General features: G+C 41.5%; 1 protein-coding gene across 5 annotated transcripts in view; it reads left to right on the forward strand.

Annotated features, from left to right (window-relative positions):
• The window catches only part of PPP4R2 (protein phosphatase 4 regulatory subunit 2), an 83,522-nt gene that overhangs the window by 49,724 nt on the left and 6,523 nt on the right, over positions 1-27,275 (forward strand). The window lies entirely within an intron of this gene.

Here is a 27,275-nt window from a genome sequence, read left to right on the forward strand (position 1 = left end):
GCTACTTTTTTTACGCACATACCCACAAGAAGTCACATACTGTTTATTAGAAATATGTTGCATAAGATTTACTACTGATTGAAATGTGTTCAAGATAAGAGTGCTTTTTAGACATTATGGTGATTCATCTTTTCAGTAAATTATGGCTACCATTTTTTAATTTTCTTTTTTTAAATCTTCACTTCTGAGGATATTTTTTTCATTGACTTTTAGAGAGAATAGGAGGGGAAAGAGGGAGGGGGAAGAGCGAGAAACATCTACCTGAGAAAAACACATCGATTGGTTGTGCTCTTGAGTGTGAATCGAACCTGGGACCCTTCAGTCAGTGGGCAGACACTCAAACCGACCAGGGTTATGGCTACCATTTAAACATAAGAGTTAAGGTGAAACAGGTCAAATTGTACCACTGCTTTGTGAACGTTAAGCTAATTTATTTGTGATTCTGAATTAGTAATACTTTCAATTCTTTCAAATTAAATTGGACCAGACATTGATATATGTAGACTATTAAATAAGTCTAAATGAATTCGTTAATCTGTGAAACAGGTAACTGACCTACTTTCAAAAATGACTTGAATGGTCATTAAATACCTAAGCATACTTAAACATAATTGCTTTTAAAATATTTTTCATCTTTGAACCGTGGTTTTGAACTTTAATTTTTAGAATGAAAGTTTATGAATCATTTTCTAATCAAGCATAATCCAATCTTTATTAGTGATATGTTAATATTTTTTAAATTTACCCTTTTTTGTCTGTACTATAATATCATATATTGGTACATTAAACATGCCTATATCTTTCAATTTTATTTTCATGTTTTGAATGTAAATTGTTTAAACAGTTAACACTCCCTCTTCTCCCCCCACTCCCCAAAAAGGCTGCCTTTGAGATAAATCTCTCCCTTCTTTCTTTCCTTCTTCCCCCTTCTGCCTTAGCAGTTCCAGGGTGATTTACACTGTGTATACATACTCTGGTTGAGGAGAAGAGGCATTAAAAACTCCCCTCTCTTTCCTACATTCTTTGGTTAGTGAGGAGAAACATTTGTTCTTAGTATAAGGTTTTGCAACAAGCTAGCCTACATGTTTGGCCTTGTTTAATTTCTTTGTGTCTCAGTTTCTCTATTCTTCATGCATGCCCTGGAATTTTCCTAGCTTCTCACTATCCTGTAACAATAGGAGTATCTAAAAGAATCAAAGTAGGACTGTGTTAGATGCTAGTTGTGTTTTCATTTTGGAAGAGCTTTGATGATCTTTGTATCAGTACATTTATAGCTCTGTCTTGTTTGTCTGTGTTTTCTTTTTAATGGCTGCATTATTTTCTATTATATGAACAGGTTATAATTCATTTGCCCTTTCCCCATTGGTGGCTGATGTTTAACTTTTGGCTCTTACCAGTACTTATAACCAGCATCCTGGTACACACCTTCTTGTGTTGATGAATGTCATATATTGATTATATGTATGGATTTATTGTTGCCTTTTTAAAATTTGTAGAAATGGAATTGCTAGGTCATATTATATGTACACTTAAAATTTTCATTGATACTTGCAAATTGACCACAAATAAACGCTTCCATGGGTACATGAGTGCAGATAGTAGAATTCTTCCTTATTTTTGGGTGTATGTGCATGGATTTGTTTCTTAGATTGCAGGTGAAATTGAACATCTTTTTATGTTCTTATTGACTCTTATGAATTTGTTTCATATTTTTTATTATCTTTTGGTTGATTTTCTAATAGGCAAGTTCATCTTGTTTTGCTTTTGTTTTTAATTAGTAAAAACTACATGGTTTTAGTAAATGCTACATGGTTTTTGGACATGAAAAAGATTATCAATTTTTTTAAATTACTTTTGTATGTTGTCATCTTACAAATTTTCCCACTTTGAGGTGGAAATTGTCCATTCACATGTTTGCTTGATTTCCTGAACTGTAATATAAGTATTGAATGAATAAAGGAAAGGAATAAAGGCACATTTCTATATCTATATTTGGTTTGATGGGGCATGTTAAATAGACTTGATGGGGAATGTTAAATAGAATTACATGGTTCAATGTTTAGTTAGGTCCTTTATTATTTTAAATTTAGTTCTTTTTAGATTACCTTTGAACTTTAAGATTTTATAAGAGGAGATAGATTATAGTTATTCTCCAGAACTGAAGTTACTTTTTTTTAGGTGAGAAGGCACCAAAAATTAAAATAAAACTAGAAACTTAATGGGATGGTCAATTAAAACATATTTGTTGCCCTTTTATGCCCTCTGTTTAGTATTATAATAAACAATAAGAGTATATGGACTTATTCTATTAAACCAGGGCCACTTTTTAAAATCCTCTTCTTATCATGGACACCGTGAATATAATTTAGAAACTCCTGGTTTTGAGGGGTAGAGAAAAATGTAACTTACATTTCTAGAGGTTTTAAAAAATTGTCCTCTGAATTATTGAGACTGAAAGGATTAATGAATGTAAACGTAAATTAATTAAGTCTTGTCTCTCCTTTGACAATGTTAGACCTACAACCTCTCTAAAATAAGCAGGAAGAAAAATAAGTATATATCTATACTAATAAAAGAGAAAAATGCTAATTGACTGTACCTTTGCTATGCCCACAGCCAATTAGAGTGAGTATGCAAATTAACCCAACAAAGATGGTAGTTAATTTGCATACGCTGAGGGAGGGAGGAGAGAAGACTGAAGACAGCATAGAAGGAAGAGGGAGGGAAAGCAGAAAGCAAGGTGGCTGCGGGAGGGAAGGGGCAGGCGGCGGGAAAGCACGGGGCAGCGGTAGTGGGAGGGACAGCGCGGAGGGGTGCAGCAGCTGCAGGAGGGAAAGCATGGGATGGGGGGCAGAGACGGCGGGAGGGAAGGGAAAGCACCAGGCGGCGGCGGGATGGAAAGTACGGGGCAGCAGTGGCGGTGGGAGGGAAAGCGCAGGGGGGCGGCGGCTGTGGGAGGGAAAGCGCGGAGGGTTGGGGGGCGGCGGCAGTGGGAGAAAAAGCGTGGAGTGGGGGGTAGAGGCGGCAGGGAAAGCGCAGGGGGCCGGGAGAGGTGGTGGTGGTGGGAGGGAAGCCCGACAGAAGCCCTGTTCTTGCAGGAATCTTCCTGCAACGGGTCTCTAGTATATCTAGAAAAGCCCAGTGACCAGAACGGTGGAATGACCGGTGGCTATGACATACACTGCAGCAGCCAACCAGCCTGATCCAGGTCCTGATTAGCCCCCAATACCCCGGTCGGGGGCAGGGCCCGCCGCCAACCACCTGTGTCCCCTCCCCCCTGCTGGTCAGTTGCCCACGGCCCCCATTGGGGTGGGCTAGCCAGACCCCACCCGTGCACGAATTCGTGCACCGGGCCTCTAGTAAATAATAAGCAGGAAGTTTTATTATTTTGGGTAGTTGACTAAAATATAATGTGGCTATGCAAGAGGGGTCTGGGAAAAGTACAGAACCACCTGATACCTAAAAACCTTTGTTACATCATCTCCAAGGCAGGCATAGTCATAACTAAGAGGTGCTTATCGTCTTCTGGCATGATAGTCTTTCCGACTTTTGAATTTCTTCTCTAAAGTTATTTTAATACACATGATTAATCAGATTTTGCTTAGTCCTGAAAACTTTTCACATGATTGTTTTATGTGTATGCACAAACACAGACATTTCTTGTAAGTTTCTGCACTTCAGAACCTCTTTACACGTCTTTTAAAAGTCACGTGAGATTTTTATACTCTTAGGTCTGGCGTGTAGATATAAAACACATCATATTTTATTTTTGTTTGCTTTACAGTTTAAGATTATTCTAGCCTTCTTTGTTACTTTGTTTTCTTACTTACCTGACCTATTAGTACTTACTGGATTTTCTGCTGCTTGGTTGGTTTGGAAAAATAGAGTTTTTGCACTTTTAAAAAGTATTTGTGTCATTGCTGGTTGAACATATTTATTCTAGTAGTTCAAATGTGTTTATTTACTTTTTCTTCATTCCCTTTCATTCTATTTAGCATAACTAATTGCTAATCAGATTAATTTAGTAACCTCCCTTCCCCCCCCTAAAAATGTTGTCTCGTGGTAATATGGTCTGAGGTTATGCTCTCTCTAATAAAAAATTTTACATTGAAAGGTAGGAACTAGCAGAAATCCAATGAATTTTTTCTTGACGACTTTATTTGATGCAAGTTAAATAATTCATACTACGATAGGCTTTTGATTAAAAGTGTTGACAATTGCTAGAGATTTATTTTGGGATGAGAAATGGTACAGGTATTAGTTTATTTACCCTTATTGTAAGAGTCTGCTTCTTTATTTTCTTCATTAAAAAAAAAAATACATGCTATTGATTTCAGAGAGGAAGGGAGAGGGAGAAAGAGATAGAAACATCAATGATGAGAGAGAATCATTGATTGGCTGCCTCCTGCAAGTCCCCTACTGAGGATTGAGCCTGCAGCCCGGGCATGTGCCCTTGACTGGAATCAAACCTGGGGCCCTTCAGTTCACAGGCCGACACTCTATCCATTGAGCCAAACTGGCTAGGGCTATTTTCTTCATTTTTTATATTTACCATTTCACAATGACATCTTCAATTAATCTCAGAATTTCTGGAGTTTGGTTTAAGGTATAAAATCCTCCTATATAATAAAAGGGTAATATGCAAGTTGTCCCCATCACCGGGAGTTTGACTAGAGTTCGACCAGGGGGTGGGCCGGCTGGATCCCACCTGTGCACGAATTCGTGCACCAGGGCTCTGGTATATGTATATGAGTATTGATGTATGTGTATATTTTATCCATATATTAAATAAAGTCTGAGTATAGAAAGAACCCATTGCTTTCAAGCATGTCACACTCGTGGTCGGCGGGCCATGAGTGTGACATGCTTGCAGTTTAAGTAAAGATAATATTGCAGAAAACCAGTGGCATTTCTGTCTCTTGTGGGGACTTTAGAGGAAACAAAACTGAACCCATTCAGCCTTTGAAAATTGTGAGATATTTAAGTTAGTTTCCACCTAAATAGTGTTAACTAAAGCACAAAACAAAAGTGAATTGGCTATTTTAGCTTTTTTCTTAAATAAGATGTTTGATTTAATGATTATCTCTTTAGCCTTTTACACTACTGGCCTCTTTGTTATATTTTGTGTTTATCTTTTTTTAATTATGTTTTTATTGACTTGAGTGAGAGAGTACTGAAGAGGAATAGAGATATAAAAACATCTACGAGGGAGAATCATAATCTATCAGCTGCCTCCTGCATACCCTCTTACTGGGGATCAAGCCTGAAACCCAGGCATGTGTCCTAACAGGGAATCAAACCGTGACCTCATGGTTCCTGGGTCAAGTTTAACCGATGAGTCACACCTGCTGGGCTGTACTTAACCTTTTTCATGAAGAAAGTTGCTTATACACACAGAGATGAGGTAGTTAATTATCTGAATTTGTTTTTCTTAAACTTCAAGTCAAATGCATATTCATTTTTTTATATTTTTATTTTATTTTATGTTTAATCTTTATTGTTGAGAGTATTAGAGATGTCTCCCATTGCCCCTCTTTACCCCATTCCTGTCCCACCTTCACCACCCTACTGTCTGTGTCCATAGGTAAGATCCTTGGTTAATCTCTTCCTGTCCCTGCCTCCCCCCTTCCCTTTGAGATTCGTCGGTCTGTTCCATGCATCCATGCCTCTGATTCTGTTTTATTCACCAGTTTATTTTGTTCATTAGATTTCTTGTTCATTTTTATTTTTAGATTCATTTGTTAATAAATATGTATTTGCTGCCATTTTTTTCACTTTTTTTCTTTTTGATTAAGGTATTACATATGTGTCCTTATCCTCCCATTGCCCGTCCCCCCCCCCCCCACCCCTCCCCGCCTCCCACTCCCGCTCGTGCCCTCACCCTCCTGGTGTCTGTGTCCGTTGGTTATGCTTATAAGCAGGCATACAAGTCCTTTGGTTGATCTCTCCCCTTTACCCCCACTTTCCCCTCCCTTCCCTCTGAGATTTGAGCATCTGATCGATGCTTCTCTGTCTCTGGATCTGTTTCTGTTCATCGGTTTATGTTGTTCATTATATTCCATAAATGAGTAAGATCATGTGATATTTATCTTTCTCTGACTGGCTTATTTTGCTTAGCATAATGCTCTCCAGTTCCATCCATGCTGCTGCAAGTAGTAAGAATTACTTTTTTTTTATTGCAGTGTAGTGTTCCATTGTGTAGATGTACCACAGTTTTTTAATCCACTCATCTGCTGATGGGCACTTAGGCTGTTTCCAAATCTTAGCTATTGTAAATTGTGCTGCTATGAATATAGGGGTGCATATATCCTTTCTAATTGGTGTTTCTAGTTTCTTGGGATATATTCCTAGAAATGGGATCACTGGGTCAAATGGCAGTTCCATTTTTAGTTTTTTGAGGAAACTCCATACTGTTCTCCACAGTGGCTGCAACAAGTCTGCATTCCCACCAGCAGTGCACGAGGATTCCTTTTTCTCCTCATCCTAGCCAGGACTTGTCATGTGTTGATTTGTTGATGATAGCCATTCTAACAGGTGTGAGATGGTACCGCATTGTTGTTTTGATTTGCATCTTTTTTTAAAAAATATTTTATTGATTTCAGAGAGGAAGGGGGAAGGAAAGAGACAGAGAAACATCAATTGGTATATATTGAGGAGAGAGAATCATTGATTGGCTGCCTCCCCCACACCCTCTCACTGGATATGGAGCCCACAAAACAGTGGTGTGCCCTTTTGTTAAGTTGTATGAGTTCTCTAAATATTGGAGATTAAACACTTATCGTTGCTATCATTGGCAAATATGTTCTCCCATGCAGTGGGCTTTCTTGTTGTTTTGTTGATGGTTTCTTTAGCTGTGCAGAAGCTTTTTATTTTGATGTAGTCCCATCTGTTTACTTTCTCTTTTGGTTTTCATTGCCCTAGAAGCAGTATTTGAAGATATTGCTTCGGCATATGCCTGAGATTTTGCTGCCTGTGGAGTCCTGTAATATTTTTATGTTTTCCCATCTTACATTTAAGTCCTGTATCCATTTTGAGTTTATTTTTGTGTATGGTGTAAGTTGGTGGTCTAGTTTCATTTTTTTTGCATGTATCTGTCCAATTTTCCCAAGACCATTTATTGAAGAGACTGTCTTGACTCCATTGTATGCTCTTGCCTTTTTCATCAAATATTAATTGAGCATAGTGGCTTGGGTCAATATCTGGATTCTCTATTCTGTTCCATTGATCTATGTGTCTGTTCTTGTGCCAGTACCAGGCAGTTTTGAGAACAGTGGGTTTGTAAAACTGCTTGATATCTGGTATTGAGATTCCTCCTACTTTGTTCTTCTTTCTCAGGTTTGCTGCAGCTATTCGGTGTCTTTTTATTCCAGATGAATTTTTGGAGAGTTTGTTCTAGGTCTGTGAAATATGCAGTTGGTATTTTAATGGGGATTGCATTGAATATATAGATTCCTTTGGGTAGTATGGACATTTTGATGATGTTGATTTATCTCTCTTTCTGTAAGTTCACTATTGGTGTATAAAAATGCCATACATTTCTTGGTGTTCATTTTGTATCCTGCTACATTGCCAAATTCATTTATTAAGTCTAATAATTTTTTGATGGAGTCTTATGGTTTTCTGTGTACAGTATCATGTCATCTGGGAATAATGACAGTTTTACGTCTTTTCAATTTGGATAGCTTTCATTTCTTCTTGTCTGATTGCAATGGCTAGTACTTCCAGCACTATGTTGAACAGGAGTGGTGAAAGTGGGCATCCCTGTCTAGTTCCTGTTCTTAGGTGAAATGGTTTTAGTTTCTGCCCATTGAGTATGATGTTGGCTATAGATTTATCGTATAAGGAAGGCTTTTATTTTGTTGATATATGATCCCTCTATTCCAAATTCATTTATTAAGTCTAATAATTTTTTGCTGATGGTTTTTATCAAGAAAGGATATTGGATTTTGTCAAATGCTTTTTCTGAATCAATTGATTATGACTGTGATTTTTATCTCTCAATTTGTTTATGTGATGTATCACATTTATTGATTTTCGGATATTGTACCATCCTTGTATCCCCGGGATAAATCCTACTTGGTCATGGTGTAGGATCTTTCTGATGTACTGCTGGATCCAATTTGTTAAAATTTTGTTGAGGATTTTGGCATCTATGTTCATGAAGAATATTGGCTTGTAATTCTCTTTGTGTTGTCTTTATCAGTTTTGGTATTAGGGTAATGTTGGTTTCATAGAATGAGGTTGATAGTGTTGCTTCTTCTTGAATTTTTTTTGAATAGTCTGAGGAGGATAGGTTTTAATTTTTCTTTGAATGTTTTGTAAAACTCCCCTGTGAAGCTGTCCAGCTCAGGGCTTTCGTTTGCTGGAAGCTTTTTGATTACTGCTTCAATTTCCTCCATAGTTAATCAGCCTATTGAGATTTTTAGATTCTTCCTGATTGAGTCTTGGAAGATTGTATTTTTCTAGGAATATGTCCATTTCTTCTATGTTGGCCAGTTTGTTGGAGTAGAGTTGTTCATGGTATTTTTTAACAATCCTTTGTATTTCGGCGGTGTCTGTTGTTATTTCACCTCTTTCATTTCTGATTTTGTTTATTTGGGTCCTCTCTCTTTTCTTCTTGGTGAGCCTGGCTAAAGGTTCATCAATCTTGTTTATCCTTTCAAAGAACCAGCTCTTGTTTTCGTTGATCTTTTGTATTTTTTTTTTGGGGGGGGGGGTGGAGGGTCTCTATGTCATTTATTTCTTCTCTGATCTTTATTATCTCCTTCCTTCTGCTCACTCTGGGCTTTTCTTGTTGCTCTCTTTGTAATTCTTTAAGTTGCTTAGTTACATGATTTATTACCATTTTATCATGTTCTTTTGAGGTAGGCCTGTGGAGCTATAAACTTTTCCTCTCAGGACTGCTTTTACTGTGTCCCATAGATATTGAATTGTTGTTTTTTCATTGTCATTCATTTCCAAGATATTTTTAATTTCTTCTTTGATCTCTTTGGTAATCTAATCATTGTTTAATAGCATGCTATTCAGCTTCCAAGTGTTTGAATTTTCTGGAATGTTTTTATTGTAGTTTATAATATTATGCCATTGTGATCTGAGAGGATGCTTGATATGGTTTCAATCTTCTTGAATTTGGAGAGACTTTGCCCGTGAACGAGTATGAGGGTCTATTCCGTGGCTTTGGGGTGAAATGTTCTGAAGGTGTTAATTAAGTCCATCTGATCTAGTGAGTCATTTAGGATTGTTGTTTCTTTGCTGTTTTTTTTGGTCTAGACAATTTATCCAGTGATGCCAGTGATGTATTAAAGTATGATTGTATTGTTCTCGATCTCTATCTTTGAGGAGTATTTGCACAGTACCCCTGGTGTGTGACTCTCTGTGAGAGCCCAGAGCCCTCTGGCATGCAGTTCGCTGTGCTCCTCCAGCCTCTAAGGCAGGATGGTACCCTAGATCCCTCTGGCAGTGCACTTGCAGCATGGACCTGTGGCCTGTGATTTGGCACACCAGTTCGCGCCAGCAGCTCTGACCTGGGCTGTGGGTAGGGCGTGCACCAGCCAAAGACTCTTTCTATGCTGGTAGCAGAGCACCCACTGGCTCAAGGTTCTGTCTCAGCCAGATGCGTAGCACACACTGGGCTGCAGCTCTGTCTGTGCCGGAGTGGGGTGTGCCCCAGCCAAAGGATCAGTCTGTGCTGATGGTGGAGCCGCTCTGTCTTTGTTGGGGTGCTGGGCAGTCGCCCTTGAGGGCTCTATCTACCATGGAGCTCGCTCAGTTTATGCCAGAGGTGGGATGCTTGCCCTTCAAGGGCTCTGCCTAAGCTGGCGGCGGAGGGCAAAGCTGGCGGTGGAGCACACACTGGCTGAGCCAGAGGCAGGGGACTTGCCCTTCGCAGGCTTTGCCTAAGTTGGTGGAGCACAAAGCTCATGGCGGAGCGCATTCAGTCTTGCGCAAGGGGTGTGGCCCTCGCCCTGTGAGAGCTCTGCCTGAACTGTTGGAGAGCGCGCTCTGTGTAAGGGGCTGGGCACTTGCCTGGCTAGGGTTCCGTTTGGGCAAGGGTGTAGGACACACCAGGCTGAGGTTCTGTATTTGTATCAAGGATGGAGCAGCGAGTGGGGGACCATAGCTTGCACTCACAGAGCGAGGACCTGAAGCGTGGGATCCTGGGATGCTGGGTTTGGGCTCTGGATAGGAAGCTCAGCTCCGGAGGTCTGTCTGATCTCTCCCACTAAAGACGTCTGGGACCCACGTTGAGATACTGCATTGCTCACTGCTGGGGCACGGTGGTGGTTCCACACGGGTTATGGCTGGCAAGCAGCTCCCTGCCCCAGGTCAGTCTGGATGTTGGTGGGGCAGGACTCCAGGCCTCCTTTGCTCCCCTCTACAAGATGGCCTGCTTTCCAAGCCACAGCCGAACTGGCGTGGGGGTGCCAGTGGCGATAGTAAGGGCTCCTCATCCAGGAGAGCCCAATCTGCCAGTCCTTGGTACTCCTGAGATACTTACATGTCCCTCACTCATCCACGCACACACCACGCACTTCCACACATGCTCTTCTCGCTTCTTGACTCTGTCACACACTCTCTCTCCCTGCTGTCCTGTTGGCCACCATCTTTAGGATCTCCTGTTGCCATTTTATTGTTGTCTAGAGGCCTGGTGCATGAAAATTGATGCACTGGCAGGGGGTGGTCCATTAGCCTGTCCTGCCCCTTCTCCCAGTCTAGGAGCCCTTAGGGGCGGGAGGCGACCCTGCGATTTGGGGAAGGCGACGTCCCCATCCCACCTCTGCTGCTGCCACTACGGGCAGTGCAAGCCTCAGCCAGCCCTGGTTACCTGAGCCTCGGGCAGCCCTGGGCAGCTGGGCAGCCGCCATCTGAGGCTTGCCTGCGCCTCGGACTGGCCCTGGGGGGCTGAGGGGTCTGGGGGACTCCGGAGACAGGCACACGGCAAGGCTGGGCCAGCCTAGGGACAGGCCTGGCCTGACTGCGTGCCTTACACCCTGGTGGGGCTGAGAGGACTGGATGCCACCATCTTGTGGCTGTGAGCGCCGCTATCTTTGAGGTTGGGGCAGTGAATTAGCATATTCCCTCCTTATAGGCTGTGGGCGCTGCCATCTTTGCAACAGCGTGAGGGTCGATTAGCATATTCCCTCTTTATTAGATAGGATATTTTTTAATTTTTTTAAATTTCTTTATTGATTAAGGTATCACATATTTGTCCTCATGCCCCCATTCCCATCCCACACCCCTCCCCACACATGCCCCCACCCCCCTGTTGTCCCCAACCGCTGGTTAGGCGCATATGATTACACCCAAGTCCTTTGGTTGATCTCTCCCCTTTACCCCCACCCTCTCTACCCTCCCTCTGAGGCCCGACAGTCTGATCCGTGCCTCCTTGTTTCTGGATCTGATCTTGTTCATCAGTCTATGTTGTTCATTATTTCCCCTAGATGAGTGAGATCATGTGCTATTAGAAATACACTTACAAGAACCGAAAATGAGGCAAGCAATAATGGTTATGGTGACAGGAAATGAATCAGTCTGTAGTGAGTTTCCTTCTGGGCCAACAGTTCTTTTGAGACCCAATTACAATGTCCAACAGTTCCTTATGTGTACATGTCAGCACTGACATTACAGTTCTGGATGGTGGAGAAATGGTGGTCATGCAGGTCCGACTCTCTCTGGTTTGGTCCTGGGCAACCTACAGTGATGCACAGCTGCTAACTGCTAGTATGGGAAGACCAAGTCAGCGTCTTCCATCTCTGGACTGCTTCTCTTCTGTCTTCATGGCTGGAGTAGTCCTGTTGATTCCACTCTGTTGCTGGAATCTACATGGTCTCGGAGCTGTTTTCTGAAAATATACAAACATATTCTCGACCAAAAGTTAATAAAGGAATATTTTCTATAAATTTGACCTGGGATCCTATTTCATTTTTTGCCCAAATGATTTTCCTCTGGCTTGTTTTGACACCTTGTGTGTTTTTCATGGGTGTCTTGCTTTTAGCCTTACAATTAATTTTCTAAAGTATTAATTTTCCAGATGTAATTTACTTACAGGTTTTTTTTCCCTTACATGATATCCTTCTACTATACCCTCCTTTGTTGATTTAAATGTTAGGAGGCTTTTGAAAATTTTATAATGTAGTCTTGATGGCTTTTACATTTTAATTTTTTGCTCTATAGTATTACTGTTTTAGGTTCATTACATGGTGCACAATTTTGTCATGAGATGAAGTACCAATAAAAAAATTTACTTAACACTTTAGGAACACCTTTTTGTCCAGTACAATTAATTTTTCTAGAATATTCGCTTGTTTCAACTAGCCAATTTAAATTTGCCTGAAAACTTGACTACTATTTTACTGTCAAATTTGTTACTCTAACAACAGTCTTATTTTACCCTGTAAATATTAGTTGAAGGGATTATTTGCCTTCTTGAGTATGTCCTGAGCATTCCTGGTGGTAGGCTGGATTTAGATATTGTAAACCCACTTCCCCACACCATGGGTATAAGACAACTCAAACAATTCTTGTTGGAGTAAGAGGGCAGCTGTTGTCGGCCAAGTCTCTGTCGGTCACCTGGGTCCTGATCTGAGCTGGGCATGGGAAGCACGAAGCAGCCATGGGGCAGGAGACCTCCCTCAGAAGGGGATAGGGTTCAGGCTCCTGCAATGTTGCGGAGGGCGGGTGAGGGTCTGTGCCCCACCTCTGTTGATCCCCAAATTCTCTCCTGATGGCCCCTCTGCGACTGTGCCTGTCTTAGGTTGTTCCTTCCTTGAGGAATCTTACCCGTCTCTGGATAACCGGCCATCCTCCGGGGCCAAGTAGGGTGACGTGAGGTTCAGTTTTATCTCCCTGGTAGCCTATGCCCCCATGGCCTCCATGCCCAGCACTTGTCTTGGGATCCCCTCGCCTGCTGGCGGGGCCCCAGCACTGATCACATATCTTGTGGAACCAGGGTTTCTTCTCCAGGGAGGGCTCAGTTCGCCCCACTGGGTGAGAGACAGATCCATTGCACCAGTCATCACGAGACTTCAACCTCGACATGAACAGAGAGCTCATGCAACAGCTGTGAGCAATTGAATTGTGAGAAGACGGTCTCTCTTGGCCTAAAGGGTAAGAGGGACCAATATAGAATGCTCAGGTGCCTTTCCAGGAGGCCCTCTACACAATGAAAAGGATTAAATCCTTACATGTCCTTTTTAACTTGCTGCCAGACATTCAAAGAATTAATAAGTTTGCTTGGGATAATTGTATATTATGCTGTTGTAATTCTAAAGTGTCAAGAGATGTGTTAAGTTTGTCTCCAAGCACCAAACAGATGGTTTTTGTTTTTGTTTTTTGTTATCCTCAAGGGTGCGAGGAACTATTATAAGTACTGAGGGTGATCCAAATCTGGGAAAAATTTTACTGACAGTGTAGAATAATATCATGTAAGGATATTCTTTGTTCTAGTCCATGGCAATTCCCTTTCAAACTGGCTGTTCATTTCTTTTTATATAGACAAGGTCTTAGTTACATTTTCTGCACCTCTACCGGGGGCAAGTAGTGATAGTAGTGACACCCTTTCTTTGGTGTCCACACAAGCCAGAAACCTCTCTTTAATTGTACACACAAAGGGGCATTATTTTGATTTTGTGTCATACAAAAGGGAAGCTGGGTGGAGACCCCTGTGTATTTATACTTTCTTGCCCCACCCATGGGCCTCCTGGATGACCAAGGTGTTTGGTATTATTGGTAACTACATTAGTCAGGGGATCAGCCCCTGTAAGGGGTCTTACCCATGAAGGGTCAGTAGCATAAGACCAGAATACTTACCCTCTTGTCCCAGGTAAAATTACCGTACATCTGATGATTGCTAGCGTGGCTAGAAAGGCATTCTCAGGCATTCTTGTGTTTCTGGTTACCTCACAATTTCTTCCCTGAGGTTTGACGTTCTGATTGATGTTTCTCTGTTTCTGGGTCTATTTTTTCCCCATCAGTTTATGTTGTTCATTATATTCCACAAATGAGTGAGATCATGTGATATTTATCTTTCTCTGCCTGGCTTATTTCACTAAGCATAATGTTCTCCATCTCCATCCATATTGTTGCAAATGGTAAGAGCTCCTTTTTTTTTTTTTTCCGCAGTGTAGTATTCCATTGTGTAGATGTACCACAGTTTTTTAATCCACTCATCTGCTGATGGGCACTTAGGCTGTTACCAAATCTTAGCTATGGTGAATTGTGCTGCTATGAACATACGGGTGCATATATCCTTTCTGATTGGTGTTTCTAGTTTCTTGGGATATATTCCTAGAAGTGGGATCACTGGGTCAAATGGGAGTTCTATTTTTAGTTTTTTAAGGAAACTCCATACTGTTCTCCACAGTGGCTGCACCAGTCTGCATTCCCACCAGCAGTGCATGAGGGTTCCTTTTTCTCCACATCCTCGCCAGCACTTGTCATTTGTTGACTTGTTGATAATGGCCATTCTGACAGGTGTGAGATGGTACCGCATTGTTGTTTTGATTTGCATCTCTCTAATGATTAGTGATTTAGAGCAGGTTTTCATATGTTTCTTGGCCTTCCTTCTGTCTTCTTTCGAAAAGTGTCTATTTAGATCAGTTGCCCATTTTTTGATTGGGTTGTTTATCTTCTTTTTGTTAAGCTGCATGAGTTCCCTGTAAATGTTGGAGACTAAACCCTTATCGTTGACATCATTGGCAAATATGTTCTCCCATGAACTGGGCTTTCTTGTTGTTTTATTGATGGTTTCCGTTGCTGTGCAAAAGCTTTTTATTTTGATGTAGTCCCACTTGTTTATTTTCTCTTTAGCTTCCATTGCCCTAGGAGCAGTATCAGCGAAGAAGTTCTTTTGGCATATGTCAGAGATTTTTCTGCCTGTAGATTCCTCTAGTATTTTTATGGTTTCCTGTCTTATGTTTAAGTCCTTTATCCATTTTGAGTTTATTTTTGTGTATGGTGTAAGTTGGTGGTCTAGTTTCAGTTTTTTGCATGCATCTGTCCAATTTTCCCAACACCATTTATTGAAGAGACTGTCTTGACTCCATTGTATGTTCATGCCTCCTTTGTCAAATATTAATTGAGCATAGTAATTTGGATCGATTTCTGGGTTCTCTATTCTATTCCATTGATCTATATGTCTGTTCTTGTGCCAGTACCAGGCAGTTTTGAGAACAGTGGCTTTGTAATATAGCCACAAATCTGGTATTGAGATCCCTCCTACTTTGTTCTTCTTTCTCAGGTTTGCTGTAGTTATTCGGGGTCTTTTTTTATTCCAGATGAATTTTTGGAAAGTTCGTTCTAGGTCTGTGAAGTATGCCATTGGTATTTTAATGGGAAGTGCATTGAAATTATAGATTGCTTTGGGTAGTATGGACATTTTGATGATGTTTATTCTACCAATCCATGAACATGGTATGTTCTTCCATCTGTTTATGTCTTCCTCTATCTCTTTTTTCAGTGTTGTATAGTTTTCCGCGTATAGGTCTTTTACCTCCTTAGTTAAGTTTATTCCTAGGTATCTTAATTTTTTTGGCGTGATGGTAAATGGGATTTTTTTTTTAGTCTCTCTTTCTGTAAGTTCATTATTGGTGTATAGAAATGCCATAGATTTCTTAGCATTTATTTTGTATCCTGCTACATTGCCGAATTCATTTATTAAGTCTAATAATTTTTTGATGGAGTCTTTAGGGTTTTCTATGTACAGTATCATGTCATCTGCAAATAAGGATAGTTTTACTTCTTTTCCAATTTGGATGCCTTTTATTTCTTCTTCTTGTCTGATTGCAATGGCTATTATTTCCAACACTATGTTGAACAGGAGTGGTGAGAGTGGGCATCCCTGTCTTGTTCCTGTTCTTAGGGGAAATGGTTTTAGTTTTTGCCCATTGAGTATGATGTTGGCTGTGGGTTTGTCATATATGGCTTTTATTATGTTGAGGTATGATCCTTCTATTCCTAGCTTGCTGAGAGTTTTTATCAAGTAAGGGTGTTGGATTTTGTCAAATGCTTTTTCTGCATTAATTGATATGACTATATGGTTTTTATCTCTTAATTTGTTTATGTGATGTATCACGTTTATTAATTTGCGAATATTGTACCATCCTTGCATCCCAGGGATAAATCCTCCTTGGTCGTGGTGTATGATCTTTCTGATGTACTGCTGGATTCGATTTGCTAGAATTTTGTTGAGGATTTTGGCATCAATGTTCATGAGGGATATTGGCCTGTAATTCTCTTTCATTGTGTTGTCTTTATCTGGTTTTGATATTAGGGTGATGCTGGCTTCATAGAAGGAGCTTGGAAGTGTTCCTCTTGAATTTTCTGGAATAGTCTGAGGAGGATAGGTTTTAGCTCTTCCTTGAATGTTTTGTAGAACTCCCCTGTGAAGCCATCTGGCCCCGGGCTTTTGTTTGCTGGAAGCTTTTTGATGACTGCTTCAATTTCTTCCATAGTTATCAGCTGATTGAGATTTTTAGTCTCTTCCTGAGTAAGTTTTGGAAGATTGTGTTTTTCTAGGAATGTGTCCATTTCCTCCAGGTTGTCTAGTTTGTTGGAATAGAGTTGTTCAATGTATTTTTTGACTATCCTTTGTATTTCTGTGGGGTCTGTTGTTATTTCACCTCTTTCATTTCTGATTTTGTTTATTTGGGTCCTCTCTCTTTGCTTCTTGGTGATCCTGGCTAGAGGTTCATCAATCTTGTTTATCCTTTCAAAGAACCAGCTTTTGGTTTTGTTGATCTTGTGTATTGTTTTTTTGTCTCTATGTCATTCATTTCTGCTTTGATCTTTATTATTTCCTTTCTTCTGCTCACTGTGGGCTTTTCTTGTTGCTCCCTTTCTAATTCTTTGAGTTGTTGAGTTAGATCATCTATTACCATTATTTCTTGTTTTTTTGAGGTAGGCCTCTAAAGCTATACACTTCCCTCTCAGGACTGCTTTCATTGTGTCCCATAGGATTTGCAATGTTGTGTTTTTATTGTCATTAGTCTCCAGGATGTTTTTAATTTCTTCTTTGATCTGATTGATAACCCAATCATTGTTTAGTAGCATACTATTCAGTTTCCAAGTGTTTGAATTTTTTGGAGTGTTTTTATTGTTGTTTATTTCTAATATTATGCCATTGTGGTCTGAGAAAATGCTTGATATGATTTCAATCTTTTTGAATTTAGGGAGACTTTGCTTGTTACCCAAAATGTGGTCTATTTTTGAGAATGTCCCATGTGCACTTGAGAAGAATGTATATTCCCTGGCTTTGGGGTGAAATACTCTGAAGATGTCAATTAGGTCCATCTGATCTAGTGTGTCATTTAGAATTGCTGTTTCTTTGCTGATTTTTTGTCCAGAGGATTTATCCATTGATGTCAGTGGTGTATTAAAGTCCCCTACTGTGATTGTATTGATGTCGATCTCTCCCTTGATATCTTCCAGGAGATTTTTTATGTATTTGGGCGCTCCTGCATTGGGTGCTCCTGCATTGTTTACCAGAGTTATATCTTCTTGTTGAATTGCTCCCTTTAGTATTATGTAGTGGCCTTCCTTATCTCTTATTATGGCCTTTACTTTGAGGTCTATTTTATCTGATATAAGTATCGCAACCCCAGCTTTTTTCTCATTTCCATTTGCCTGAAAAATGTTTTTCCATCCCTTCACTCTCAGTCTGTGTGAATCCTTTGCTCTAAGGTGGGTCTCTTGTAGACAGCAAATATATGGGTCATGTTTTCTTATCCATTCAGCTACCCTATGTCTTTTGATTGGTGCATTTAATCCATTTACGTTTAATGTTATTATTGATAGGTACCTGTTTGTTGTCATATTTTTTGTTAGTGTTTGTTTTTCTTCTTGCCTTTCTCTTTCTTCTTTTTACAGCAGTCCCTTTAGCATTTCTTGCATTGCTGGCTTGGTAGTGATGAACTCTCTTAGCCCTTTTTTATCTGTGAAGCTTCTGATTCCACCTTCAATTTTGAATGATAGCCTTGCTGGGTATAGTATTCTTGGATTCAGTCCCTTGTTTTGCATCACTTTGTATATTTCATTCCATTCCCTTCTGGCCTGGTGTGTTTCTGTTGAGAAATCAGTTGATAGTCTAATAGGAGATCCCTTATATGTTACTTTCTGTCTCTCTCTTGCAGCCTTTAAGATTCTTGCTTTGTCGTTGGTGTTCATCAATTTAATTATGATGTGTCTTGGTGTCGGTCTTTTGGGGTTAAATTTGTTGGGGACTCTGTGTACTTCTTGCACTTGGATAGTTTTTTTCTTGACAATATCAGGAAAGTTTTCTGTCATTATTTCTTGAAACAGGTTTTCTATTCCTTGTTTCTCTTCCTCTCCTTCTTTTATCCCTATTATTCGAATGTTGTTGCGTTTTGTGTTTTCCCAAAGCTCCCTTAGGCTCTCCTCTTGCTTTTTAAGTCTTCTTTCCAATTGCTGCTGAGTTTGTGTGTTTTTTCCTACCTGGTCTTCTAATTCGCTGATGCGGTCCTCAGCCTCTTCTACTCTACTCTTTTGGCCTTCCATTGTGTTCTTTATTGCAGCTATGTCATTCTTCATCTCCTCTTGGTTTCTTTTCATGTTGGTGACATTCTCATTCAGCTCCTTATAGTTCTCATTGAGTTGTGTGTATTTGTCATCCATCCGCTTAAACATCCTTGTAATGAATACTCTGAATTCTTTCTCTGTTAGGTTGCTAGCCTCAAGTTCATTTAACTCCCTTTCTGGTGATTCTTCTTTTTCTTTCCTTTGGGGATTTCCTTTTTGTCTCCCCATGTTTTCCTGTAATGTTTTGATTGTAGATCCAGTTGCTTTGCTGCCCAGGTTCTTTTGGGGATGGTGCTACTGGATTAATGTCAGTTTTCCTGGGTTTGTTAATCTAGTGTAGCTCCTACTCGAGCTATTTGGGTTCTCTTGATGTAGGCCTGCGAGCTTGAGAGGCACAACTGCGGCGTCTAGATGTCAGCAGCTGTGGGTGGGAGTGTCTCCATTTTTGCTGTCTTGCACCCTTAATTGTAATCACACCTGCCCAGCAGGGACTCACATTGGCCCCCAGGTACCTTCTGTTGGGGTGTTGGGCTCAGGGGATCTGGTCTTTGAAAGGCGTTGCTGTGGTGCCCTGAGATCTGCAGTCGTGGGGTGAACAGACCCAGCTTTTTCTGTTGCACCTGTGGTGGATAGGTTCTTACTCCCAGCAGTGTTTTACAGGAGCACCCTCAGTACTTTTGCCAGTGAGGTACACTGAAGGGCTCTGAAGGGCCCTGGCAGTGTAGCCGGGTAATTGGGGTGCCTATGGGCCGGTATCCACGGTAAGTGAGTTCAAAGCTTCTACTGCTGGAGGGGCATGTGCCCCCTGCTTGTTCAAGATCACACCCAAGGAGAGCTCATGGTGGCTCCCACTAGCGCTCTGTGGTTGGTTGGGCTCAGTGTGTTAGTATCTGTGGAGGCGCTCTCTCTGGTCGCAGATCTCTGATGCACTCCAAGGGGTCCTGGCACTTCGGTTGAGTAGCTGGGGTTAACGTGGGCAACCCTCCAGGAAGAGGGAATTCAGAATTTCCACTGCGGGGCCGCGCGCCTCCGTCTGCGCAGAATCACACCCTTGGTTGCAAACCCTGAGCAAAGTGATCTGGGGCTGAGAACACGCAAGTGTGTGCGCAGCTGGGGTTAATGTCGGCATCCCTCCAGAAAGAAGGAAGAAGGAATTTCCACTGCGGGGCCGCGGGCCCCCATCTGCACAGAATCTCACCCTTGGGTGCAAACCCGGAGTGAAGTGTCCTGGGGATGAGGCCACAGGAGTGCGTGTTGGTATGTGCGCGGGCGGGTACCAGGGGTTCTGCTGTTGGGGAGGGGGAGTTGCACTTACAGCTGCGGAAAGCTGTGTCTTTGGAGGTGGAGGTCCCAGGTTCCGCGAGTCTGCAGCTGGGGTAGCAGGATATTGGTTGGAGTGGGTGCTGGGTCGCGGGACAGTTCCAAGGCCTGTCTTGTTGGTGGTGTTGATGAGTTTCTACCTAAGGCCGTTCTCAGCTCAAGATGGCGTAGGCTCCCTCTGTGCTCGGGTCCCGTCGTCCTGGGAGTGCCCGCAGTGGTGGTAGTCTCTCTTTGTCAAGGAGAGGCTTTCTGCCAGCCCCTGCTGCTCCTGCGAGATTTAACTTTCCCTCACTCACTCTCACACACCCCACGCACAACCACACACTCTCCTTTTATACCCTCACTCACTCACTTCCTCTCTCTCCACTCCATCCTGCCAGCCGTCATCTTCTTCCTCCAGGATATTTTTTCTCCTCTTCTTTTCTCCTCTTTTTAAAGAAGACCCTTCAGCATTTCATATAATACTGGTTTGGTGGTAATGAATTCCTTTAGCCTTTTCTTGTTTGTGAAGCTCTTTATCTGACCCTCAATTCTAAATAAGAATTTTGCTGGGTAATCTTGGTTGTAGGTCCTTACTATTCATCAATTTGAGTATTTCTTGCCACTCCCTTCTGGCCTGCAAAGTTTCTGTTGAGAAAGCAACAGACCCGTTGTATGGGTGTTCCCATGTAGGTAACTTAACTGCTTTTCTCTTGCTGTTTTGAAGATCCTCTCTTTGTCTTTAACTCTTGGCATTTTAATTTAATGTGTCTTGGTGTGGCCTCTTTAATTTCCTCCTGTTTGTAACTCTCTGCACTTCTTGGACTTACAAGTCTATTTCTTTCACCAGATAGGGGTAGTTTTCTGTCATTATTTTTTTCAAATAGGTTTCAATATCTTGCTCTTATAACCATGGTTTTGAACTCTATATCCAGTAGTTTGCTTGCTTCCATTTCTTTCATTTGTGACATGCTACTCTGTCTCTGCATTTTGGCTGCTTCCCTGTGTTAATTTCTATGTATTAGGTAGGGCTGCTATGTCTTCTGGGATTGGTGGCAGAGTGGTCTTGTGTGGTCTAGGTGTCCTGTAGAGCCCAGTGGCTCAGCCTCCTCAGTCACCTGAGTGGGCATCTAGTTGTGCCCCTGTGTGAGCCAGGTGTGCCCCTATTGTAGTTGAGCCTTGATTGCTGTTGGCATGAGGACCAGTTGTGACTACAGTGGGAGAGCTACTGTGCAGGAGACACCCTTGTGGAGCAGGACTTACTTCAGTGGGGCTTTGGTGCTCACTGAGTCTGCACATTTGTGGATGTGTAGAGTTGTAATCTGGTATGGTCTAAAGCTGTCCACTGGGGGCACTGTCTCTAGGGCCTCCAGGGAGGTGCCAAGTCAGCTTCTGCCTGGGGCCACTGGGCAGGAGCTACAGAGGGCTCTGCAGACGGCTGCTATTTGTGTTGGGCTTGGAGGTGTGCAGGTGAGGCCCAGCTGTGAAGCAAGGCAGGCTGATACTAGAGTCAAGTCTTGGGCCTTTTATTGTAGGTTTGAGACACACTGTCACCAGCTGCAGCTTGCCTGAGCCAGGACAGGCCATTCATATGGAAAAGCTGCTGCAAACAGATTGGGTGGGGCGGATTCTCAGGAAATCGCCAGGGCAGAGCAAACTGTGTGCTCCAGGCTGATGGAGATTCAGATATGGCTGTCGGTCAGCCTTGTGACAGGGAAGGTCCCAGCTCAGGAACAATGACCCCTACAAGCACCCCCAGTCTGGGAGAAAGCCACCTCCAAGTTCCTGCCCTGATGCCAGATAATCTAGTTTCTCCCCTATGTGTCTGGGCCCCCCAGAGTCACCCTGTACTGGAGTTCAGAGGAAGTGAGTTCGAGTAAGTTCATGTGCTGGCCTTTTAAGAGCAATACCTAAGGTCTTCAGCAGCTTCTGTGTCACTGAGCTCCCATCTCCCCTGGTTTTTACAGCTAGCCCCTAGTTTACAGGGCTTTCTCTTGCCAGCTCTGGAACCCTGGGTGGGTCCCCTTGCTCCTCACACACAGCCTCCACAGGGACTGTCTCCCTCCTGATCTGAAAAAAGTCAGACATGGGTGTTGGGCCAGCCCTATCCAAGCCTCCACCCCTCTTACCAGTGTCAATGTGCTTTTTTCTTTGCTTCTCTAGTTGTAGGACTTCATTCAGTCAGATTTTAGGCAGTTCTGAATGATGTAGTTTTTTATTTTTTTATACTGGAGGCCCGGTGCTTGAATTTGTGCATGGGTGGGGTCTGGCCCGCCTGCCCCATGGGGTCGGAGGGAGGGGCTACAGGCAGTTGGCCTGCTGGCCCCGCTCCCAGTCGAGGGGACAATTTGCATATTAGCTTATTATATAGGATATATTTTTATTGATTTCAGAGAGGAAGGAAGAGAGAGAGAGAGACAGACATCAATGATGACAGGGAATCATTGATTTGCTGCCTCCTGTATGCCCCCTACTGGGGATCGAGCCTGCAACCCAGGCATGTGCCCTTGACCAGAATCGAACCTGGGACTCTTCAGTCCATAGGCCAGTGCTCTATTCACTGAGCCAAACCAGCTAGGGCTAGTTGTAATTTTGATGTGGTTGTGGGAGGCTGCTAGTACAGGTGTTTACCTATGCTGCCATCTCGGTTGTCCTTCCTAAATCTGAAGCGCATTTTTAAAGATAAGAAATTACTCCTTTAGACCTTAGCCATATTGTTTAAATTTTTTTCTTTTAAAAATATATTTTATTGATTTTTTACAGAGAGGAAGGGAGAGGGATAGAGAGTTAGAAACATTGATGAGAGAGACACCGATTCAGCTGCCTCCTGCACACTCCCTACCGGGGATGTGCCCGCAACCAAGGTACATGCCCTTGACCGGAATCAAACCTGGGACCTTTCAGTCCACAGGCCGACGCACTATCCACTGAGCCAAACCGGATAGGGCTAAATTTTTTTCTTTTAAAGAATAGCATTGGATTGCTGATTTCTGCTTAGTAGCATTTCTTGGTATTTGAATTTCCATAGCTATTAGGTACTTGATCTTTCTTTAAAATTTTTTAAAAATATTTTTATTGATTTTTATAGAGAAAGGAAAGGAGAAATTGAAAGAAACATCAATGATGAAGGAGACGCATCAATCGGTGGCCTCCTACACGACCCCTACTGGAGATCAAGCCCACAAAACTGGGCATATGCTCTGACCGGGAATAGAACCATGAGTGTCACTTAACCATTGAATAACACCGGCCAGACTTCTTTTTTTAAATCAGTAAATGGGGGCAGATTGCAGTCAGAGTAAGATATATAACTAATGTAAAATGTGTAACCTTATTTCCTTGGAATTAAAAGGAACATTTTTAAAAACAGATATATCTTTGGTTTTGTGCCTCTGCAGTTGGTTTTTGAAGTATTTGTGTCTTCCTACATTCTCTGTTAAATAGTAGGAGGGACCAGGATGATAATAGGAACTAAGATTTATTGAATGTTTCATAAAATATTTCAGGTACTATTAGTGATTTATGTATATCATGTAAGAAGTGTGCTTTCAGAAGCCCTGTTTTCCTGATATAAGAACATGATGATTTAAGACAAGTAAATTCAATTTGGGCAAGGTCTCCCAGGCACCTAGCTGTGTGTGTGTGTGTGTGTGTGTGTGTGTGTGTGTGTGTTAGATTTTGTAGGCATTATTTAAAAAAAAAAATGCTGGCTAGTCATGGCCTTTTTAAATGTGTGTGTTTTTTTCAGTTCCTTAAATACTGGAAAAAATTCCATCTTACAATGTGGGCAAAATAAAGGTAATATATTAAATAAATAAACTGAATGCATTATTTTTAAAATAACCCAAAATATTTTTTCTACTAAGTTATTTATTTTACAGTATACCATTTCTAATGAACATCTTTCCCCCATTAACCAAATTTAGGGATTCTGGTTCATGTTTTTCTTTGAAAGTGAGTCGCGTCCTTTTTCTTTTGGCACATGTATCTGAATTTAGTTTAGTGAATTTTATTGGGAAGAGCCTTAATATTTTCAGGAGATAAAATAAACTGTTTTGTGTACTATGTCTAATGGAAGAGTAACAGAAACCAAACCTTTCTTATAGTTGTACCAAGCATTCATTTTGGATTTATCTGATTTATTCTTATGCCTCCTTTCAAAGACCTACCTCAAATTAAATGTTCCCACATGCATGCATACTTCCCTGGCATGCATTTTATTCTATCCTCATTGCACTGGTACATAATATTATTACCTTTTATTACTGTAATTATTTACATGTCTGTCTTCTTGGGTAGTAAGTTTTTCCAGCATATAATAGGCTCTCCTATTTATTTGAAAATACTAACTCTATGTAAAGACACCTTTTAGTGTAGTTGTCAAAATTACGATGTTAAAATTTCCAATGGATTCTGTTATTTACAAGTAAATAATATCCTGTTCAAGTGAGGAAGGGAAGTATTCTATGACATTTTAGTGCCATCTCTTGGACATTTGACAAAATGACTTTAAAGGCTTCTGAAAGTGTCTGTGAATTAAAACTAATTTTGCCAACATTGTTGTGCAAACATAATGTACCTTTTCCCCCTGAAAGCAGTAATGATAATCACCCAAACATAAATTGTTCATAATTGACTACAGTTTTACTTACCTTCCTAAAGAAAATTACCCAAACATTTAGTGTAAATGTTGTTAAATGGGAAACTTAAATAAAGGTACTAAATTTTTTTTATTTAATAAATCTTTATTGTTTAGATTATTACAATTGTTCCTCTTTTTTTCCCCCCCCCATAGTTCCCCTCTACCCGGTTCCCACCCCACCCTCTGCCCTTACCTTCCCCAACTGTCCTCGACCATTGGTGTACGATTTTTGTCCAGTCTCTTCCAGCACCCCCCACACCTCTTTCCCCCTGAGAATTGTCATTCCACTACCTTTCTATGCCCCTGATTCTATTATATTCACCAGTTTATTCTGTTCATCAGATTTTTCATTCACTTGATTTTTAGATTCACTTGTTGATATTTGTTGTTCATAATTTTGTTCAGTATTTGTTGTTCATAATTTTTATCTTTACCTTGTTCTTCTTCCTCTTCTTAAAGAATACCTTTCAGCATTTCATATAATACTGGTTTGGTGGTGATGAACTCCTTTAGCTTTTTCTTGTCTGTGAAGCTCTTTATCTGACCTTCAATTCTGAATGATAGCTTTGCTGGTTGTAGGTTCTTGCTATTCATCACTTTTCATATTTCTTGCCACTCCCGTCTGGCCTGCATAGTTTCTGTTGAGAAATCAGCTGACAATCGTATGGGTGCTCCCTTGTAGGTAATTAACTGTTTTTCTCTTGCTGCTTTTAATATTCTCTTTGTCTTTTGCTCTTGGCATTTTAATTATGATGTGTCTTGGTGTGTTCCTCTTTGGATTCCTTTCGTTTGGGGTTCTGTGCACTTCCTGGACTTGTAAGTCTATTTCTTTCACCAAGCGGGGGAAGTTTTCGGTCATTATTTCTTCAAATAGGTTTCAGTATCTTGCTCTCTCTCTTCTTCTGGCACCCCATTATTCTGATGTTGGTACGCTTGAGGTTGTCCCAGAGGCTTCTTATACCATCTTCAAATTTTTGGATTCTTTTTTCTTTTAGCTTTTCCAGTTGAGTGTTTTTTGCTTCTTTGTATTTCAAATCTTTGACTTGATTCTTGTGGTCCTCTAGTCTGCTGTTAGGTCTCTGTATAATATTTTTTATTTCAGTCAGTGTATGTTTAATTTCTAGTTGGTCCTTTTTCTTATCCTTGAGGGTCTCGCTAAATTTATCAGTCTTTCCTAGGAAATTCCTGAAAAACCTTATAGCCATGGTTTTGAACTCTATATCCAGTTGTTTGTTTTCCTCCATTTCTTTCGTTTGTGATCTGTGTCTTTGTCTCCGCATTTTGGCTGCTTCCCTGAGTTGGTAGAGTAGCTTTGTGTGCTAGGTGTTATATAGGGCCCCATGGCTCAGCCTCCCAAGTGACCTGAGGTGGACACTCCTGATGCACCCCTTTGTGGGCTGTGTGTACAGCCTTGTTGTAGTTAACCCTTTGCACTTGCTTGCTTTTTTCTTGATTCCTTTATTCTACTCGGGATTTAATTTTTTAAATACCCTAGATTTTACAAAGCGCGGCAGTAGAATAAAAAACTGGAGTTTCTTTTCATACAAACTTATTTATTTAATGTAAGAAAAGCCCAAATAAAGGAGGAGGGATGGGCTACCGATGCTAACCGTGTCGAGTAACACTCGACATCCAAGTGCAAAAGGTTAAGTCTTGATTGTTGTTGGTATCAGTGGGAGGAATTGATGTCCAGGCCAATTGGCTGTGAGGATCAGCTGTGTCTACGCTGGGAGAACTGTGCTGGAGACAGCCTTCTGAGACAAGACTTGCAAAATTGCAAAAATCTCTGTGCTTAGCTTGGATGGGGCAGAGTCTCTGGGCAGAGCAGACAGTATTGGCTTCCTGTCAGCCCTGCCCTATGAGGCCTCTGGGTCTCGGTGTCACTCAGTAATCGCTGCAGGCACCTCTGAGAGAAAGCCGCCCTCAAGTTTTGCCCGCTGCCTGTCAGTCCATTTTCTCCCCGATTGAGTCTGGGTTCCCAAAGTCTCCCCTGGAACTGGAGTTCAGCGCATTCAGGAGCTTCCGTCTCCCTCCCGCTAGAGAGAGGCAGCCGTGCACTCAATTGTTCACCCTCTCTGCACGCGCGTCTCCGCACCTCAGCCTTTTGTAGCTCCTCTGAGTTTCAATGTGCTTTTCTCTTCCCTTCTAGTTGTAGAATTTCCACTCAGCCAGCTTTTCTGTGGTTCTGGATGGTGGTGTCCGTTTTGTCTTTTAGTTGTAGTTTTGAAATTGTGCGAGGCAGCAGTTTAGGTGTTTACCTATGCCGCCATTTTGGTTTCTCCCGATACTAATTTTTTAAAGCTTATTCATTTAAGAGAAAGTATTAGCTTTTGATGTGTGAAAGAAATTTACTTTGAGGAAAGACATTATCTGTTTAAGTATGTGCCAGTTAAGGATTTAAAAATTCTTAACACAGGATGCTTTTTTGTGTATTTTTGGTTAGTACATAAACTTTTAATTACAGAATCACTACGAGACATTTACTGAGGAAATAACAGGTGGAGGTGATGATGTGTGAGTTTAATGATTGGAGATAGTGATCTAGAAGAGGGGCTGAGGTTCAGGTATATTGCTATACTCTGAAATCATGTAATATACTTAAAATGTATCTATATATATACAAGCCTAAGTGACTCTTATGATGACCGGACAGCTGGCCAAGTAGCCATGATGTGCTCTGACCACCAGGAGATAGGCGGTTAATGCAGGAGCTGCCCCCTGATGGTCAGGTGCGCTCCCACGGCCAACCTCCCGTGGCCGGCCATCCTCCCAGAAAACGCCCCCCTGCCTTGCTTGAATG

The sequence above is a fragment of the Eptesicus fuscus genome, chromosome 18, assembly GCF_027574615.1.
Source record: "Eptesicus fuscus isolate TK198812 chromosome 18, DD_ASM_mEF_20220401, whole genome shotgun sequence".
NCBI classification, from domain to species: Eukaryota; Metazoa; Chordata; class Mammalia; order Chiroptera; family Vespertilionidae; genus Eptesicus; species Eptesicus fuscus.